Raw genomic sequence first — 6,000 nt, 5'->3', positions numbered from 1 at the left:
TCGTTCTATCCTGGGAAGAAATAATCCATTACCTTGGGTACTAGGAGGGGATTAAATTCCTTAAGGAAACACTGTGAATTCAGTGGGCTCGAATTAATTACAGTTTCATTACGTTAACTTATATTTTGCAGAATTATTATTTACAAATACAGCAATATTGGCGGGACTAACAATCTTAAGGAATTTAAGTCTCTTTATGGACTAAAACAAGCACCCAAACAATGGCATGCGAAATTTGACCAAACAATGTTGTCAAATGGTTTTAAGATAAATGAATGTGATAAATGTGTGTACATTAAAAATGTTCCAAATCACATAGTCATTGTTTGCCTATATGTGGATGATATGCTGATAATGAGTAATGACATTGCCAACATAAATGCTACTAAGCGTATGCTCAATAGCAAGTTTGATATGAAAGACTTGGGAGTTGCTGATTTAATTCTGGGAATTAAGATCCATAAGACTCCTCAAGGTCTGGCATTGTCACAATCTCATTATATTAAGACAGTACTTGAAAAATTCAAGCACTTGGGCTTTAAAGTTGCAAAGACTCCAATTGATGTGAATCTTGCATTAGCAAAGAACAAAGGCCAAAGCATATCACAATTGGATTATGCTCGTGTGTTGGAATGCTTAATGTATATCATGAATTGTACACGACCAGATATAGCTTGTGCTATAAGTAAACTGAGTCGATATACGAGCAATCTAGGCCAATCTCATTGGATGGCAATGAAACGAGTTTTGGGATATTTAGAACATACCCAGAACTTTGAATTGCACTACAGTAATTTCCCTGCGGTGATTGAGGGATACTGTGATGCAAATTGGATCACTGATTCAACTGATTCTAAGTCCACAAGTGGATATGTATTCACTATTGGTGGAGCAGCGGTATCTTGGAAGTCGTCCAAACAAACATGTATTGCCCGCTCTACAATGGAGGCTGAATTCATAGCCTTAGATAAAGCCGGTGAAGAAGCTGAATGGCTCCGGAATTTCTTGGAAGACATTCCATTTTGGCCCAAACCGTTGGCACCAATATGCATACATTGTGATAGTCAAGTGGAAATTGGAAGGGCTGGGAGCGTTATGTATAACGGTAAATCTCATCATATACGACGAAGACATGAAACCGTTAGGCAATTACTCTCTGGAGGAATTATCACAATTGACTATATAAAGTCAAGTGATAATGTGTCGGATCCACTTACAAAAGGCCTAACTAGAGAGGTAGTTGAGAAATCATCAAGGGGAATGGGGCTATGGCCGAGAACAAGTCATTGTGGCGGTAACTCTACCTAGAATACTGGAGATCCCAAGATCTAGGTTCAAGGAGATCAAACAAAGTCATTAATGACGGTTCAACATTGTCAAGTAAAACTTTAGTCCGTTCTCGTGATGAGACAATGTTCAGTGCCAAGAATAAAGCATTAAGGCTTTTTAATGATTTCTAAATTTGATACGGGGTATATCAAATAGTGTATCTACAGGATGACACGTTTAGGAATCACCTATGTAAGTGTGAAGTGTTAGCCGCTTCAAGGAGAACTTTGTAAGGCCAGTTCTCTACGCACTTATGAAACCAGGCGGTGTTCATGGCTGAAACGAACACAACAATGAGAACCAAAGACGGTTAAGAGTTGATTGTGTGACTTATGGTTGTCTAGGTATACACCAAAGATCGACGGTTCAAAGATATCAAATCTACCGATTGATCGAGTATATCCGACATAAGTTTACTACGGAAAGTTCAAAGGGAAACCTACTTATCCAGATGCGATTAATCCTTGCTTGTAAATCACACAGTTTTTCCATGCATACTTCCGTGATATAGCCATTCCCCATTCATGTGGGGGATTATTGAGGTTTTGTTTTTAAGATGAAATAGTCTTAAAATGAGGGTGAATGGGAAATGGAGGGAAAATGAAATTTTGAGTAAAATTTTAAGTTTCCCCCTCTTGACAATGAGACATTGTCCCATATTGGAAGAGGAAAAGATTTTTGGTGGGTATATATATAATTGCTCTTCTTGTAGCTCTTAAAGAGTTAAGAAGAAAGCAAGCCTCGCGCCGTCGTCGTCGTCGCTCGCTCGGCTCGGCTACGGCTTCGCATTTGGATTTGGATTTGGATTTGGATTTGGTCAAATGATCGATAGATTGATTAATTTTTTGGACCAAATTTATTTGTTAATCGTAAATATTAACGTAAGATTATCTGCATTTGTAACGGATATTTTCCAATCCGTGTATTGACTATTTGGCAGCCGCCTAATGCTCTTCCTACCATGAATGTGCTTGCTCCACAAACAAGCTAATGCTTGCTCCACCATGGAGGGTGGACGATTGGTCTTCTTCAACACTGGCTGCTATATATATGTGCAGCAGCTGTTGAAGAAAGACACACACAATACACAAGCCTAACAAACTGAAAATCGCTCAACGGATTTGGCTATACATTGCACTCCTTCCTCTCAGTATTTTCATACAATTTTCTGAGTTTCTACTCCTTCGTTCTGCATTGTTTTTAACTTCAAACAAAACAACTATAAGTGTGATTTGCTACCAAACTTTGTGTTCGCTGAAACACTGGGGTTTGAAGTACCGCTACACCAGTGTGTGATTCGTTTCCCCCTCTTGACAATGAGACATTGTCCCATATTGGAAGAGGAAAAGATTTTTGGTGGGTATATATATAATTGCTCTTCTTGTAGCTCTTAAAGAGTTAAGAAGAAAGCAAGCCTCGTGTCGTCGTTGTCATCGCTCGCTCGGCTCGGCTTCGGCTACGGCTACGGCTACGGCTTCGCATTTGGATTTGGATTTGGATTTGGATTTGGTCAAATGATCGATTGATTGATTAATTTTTTGGACCAAATTTATTTGTTAATCGTAAATATTAATGTAAGATTATCCGCATTTGTAACGGATATTTTCCAATCCGTGTATTGACTATTTGGCAGCCGCCTAATGCTCTTCCCACTATGAATGTGCTTGCTCCACAAACAAGCTAATGCTTGCTCCACCATGGAGGGTGGACGATTGGTCTTCTTCAACACTGGCTGCTATATATATGTGCAGCAGCTGTTGAAGAAAGACACACACAATACACAAGCCCAACAAACTAAAAATCGCTCAACGGATTTGGCTATACATTGCACTCCTTCCTCTCAGTATTTTCATACGATTTTCTGAGTTTCTACTCCTTCGTTCTGCATTGTTTTTAACTTCAAACAAAACAACTATAAGTGTGATTTGCTACCGAACTTTGTGTTCACTGAAACACTGGGGTTTGAAGTACCGCTAAACCAGTGTGTGATTCGTTCTATCCTGGGAGGAAATAATCCATTACCTTGGGTACTAGGAGGGGATTAAATTCCTTAAGGAAACACTGTGAATTCAGTGGGCTCGAATTAATTACTATTTCATTACGTTAACTTATATTTTGCAGAATTATTATTTACAAATACAGCAATATTGGCGGGACTAACAATCTTAAGGAATTTAATATTTATTTTTGTATTTGTGTTATTCTTATTATTCTGCAAACTAAAACCTTTGTGGTTTTGTGTACTCCCATTTTGGAGAGTAAAGCCTTCGTGGCGTTTTGTTGGAGATTAAAATCTACGTGATTTTTACTCTTGTTTGAAAACGTGTATTAAACGTTTGTTTGTGTCATTCTTTTACAGAAAAAATGACGACTGAAAGCGAAAACCAAGCTGTTCCGATGGTGACTGCCAACGCATCGACAAGTCGAACACCGGCGTTGGCACCGGCAAAAAAACCCGAAAAATTTTCCGGGATTGATTTCAAGCGCTGGCAGCAGAAGATGTTCTTCTACTTAACTACGTTATGTCTACAGAAGTTCATCAAGGAAGATGTTCCTGATCTGCCAGATAAAACTCCAGAGAATGAACACTTTCTCGTGATTGAAGCGTGGAAGAATTCTGATTTTTTATGCAAGAATTATATTCTTAGCGGACTGGATGATATTCTATATAATGTATACAATAGCGTGGAGACGTCAAAAGAATTGTGGAATGCGCTTGAAAAGAAATATAAAACTGAAGATTCCGGGATGAAGAAATTCGTTGCCGCAAAATTTTTGGACTATAAAATGGTAGATATCAAGTCTGTTATTACCCAAGTCCAGGAATTGCAAGTGATTATTCATGATCTACTTGCTGAAGGTCTCATCATCAATGAAGCATTCCAAGTAGCAGCAATGATTGAGAAGTTGCCTCCATTGTGGAAGGACTTCAAAAATTATTTGAAACACAAACGAAAGGAAATGTCCCTTGAAGATCTCATTATTCGGTTGAGAATCGAAGAGGACAATAAAGCTGCTGAAAGGAGAGGCCGTGGAAATTCAACAATAATGGGAGCAAATATTGTTGAAGATAACAAAAAGAGGAAGAAGGCTTCTGGTCCGAAATACAACCCAAGCAAGAAGCGGTTCAGTGGAAACTGCTACAACTATGGGAAAACCGGACACAAATCCACTGAGTGTCGTGCTCCGAAGAAAGACAAGAAAAGGGGTCAAGCAAACATGGTAGTAAACCATGATGATGTTGATAACTTGTGTGCCATGCTTTCTGAATGTAACTTCGTGGGAAATCCTAAACTGTGGTGGTTTGATTCAGGAGCCACTCGCCATGTTTGTGCAGTTAGAGAGGCTTTTGCTACTTATGCTCCTGCTGGACCCAGAGAGAGAGTTTATATGGGAAATGATTCAACAGGAAAAGTTGAAGGATATGGGAAGATATTTCTGAAAATGACTTCTGGCAAGGTCATGACTTTGAACAATGTCCTACATGTTCCCGAAATGAGAAAGAATTTAGTCTCTACTGGACTTCTTGTTAAGCACGGTTTTAAGTGCGTTTTTGTGTCCAACAAGGTTGTCATTAGTAAGAATGAAATATTTGTAGGAAAAGGTTACCTCACCGAGGGCCTTTTCAATCTGAATGTAATGGTTGTGGAAAACAATAATAATATTTCAGCTTCTTCTTACTTACTTGAGTCAAATGATTTATGGCATGTACGGTTGGGTCATGTCAATTATAAAACCTTGTGGAAAATGATTAACTTGGAAGTACTGCCCAAGTTTGAATGCGAAAAATCAAAATGTCAAACATGTGTGGAATCTAAGTATGTTAAACATCCTTATAAGTCAGTTGAAAGGAATTCAAATCCTTTAGACTTAATTCACACAGATATTTGTGACATGAAGTCAATACCATCTCGCGGTGGAAAGAAGTATTTCATAACGTTTATTGACGATGGTACTCGATATTGCTATGTTTACTTACTGAATAGTAAAGATGAAGCAATAGACGCATTCAGGCAATACAAAAATGAAGTTGAAACGCAACTTAACAAGAAAGTAAAAATGATAAGAAGTGATAGGGGTGGTGAATATGAATCTCCTTTTGAAGAAATATGTTTAGAATATGGAATTATTCATCAAACAACAGCCCCTTACACGCCCCAATCTAATGGGATTGCGGAAAGAAAGAATCGCACATTAAAGGAGATGATGAATGCGTTGTTGATAAGTTCTGGTTTGCCACAGAACTTGTGGGGGGAAGCCATTCTTACGGCTAATCGAATATTAAATCGAGTGCCCCATAGCAAAACACAATCCATTCCATATGAAAAATAGAAAGGAAGGAAGCCCAACTTGAATTACTTTAAAGTGTGAGGGTTTTTGGCAAAAGTGCAAGTTCCTAAACCCAAAAGGGTAAAGATAGGACCAAAAACCGTTGATTGTGTTTTCATAGGATATGCGACAAATAGTAAAGCATATCGATTTCTGGTTCATAAATCAGAAAATCCCGACATTCATAATAATACGGTTATAGAATCAGATAATGCTGAGTTCTTTGAAAATATATATCCGTATAAAAAGAAATGTGAGTCGTTTGGTGAAGGATCTAAACGACCTCGGGAAGAAACAAAAGAAAGTACATGTAATCAGGAGGATCCAAGACGTAGTAAACGT

The sequence above is a fragment of the Nicotiana tabacum genome, unplaced genomic scaffold (genome assembly GCF_000715075.1).
Source record: "Nicotiana tabacum cultivar K326 unplaced genomic scaffold, ASM71507v2 Un00002, whole genome shotgun sequence".
Classification (NCBI taxonomy): domain Eukaryota; kingdom Viridiplantae; phylum Streptophyta; class Magnoliopsida; order Solanales; family Solanaceae; genus Nicotiana; species Nicotiana tabacum.
Note: the sequence above shows the minus strand (reverse complement) of the source record.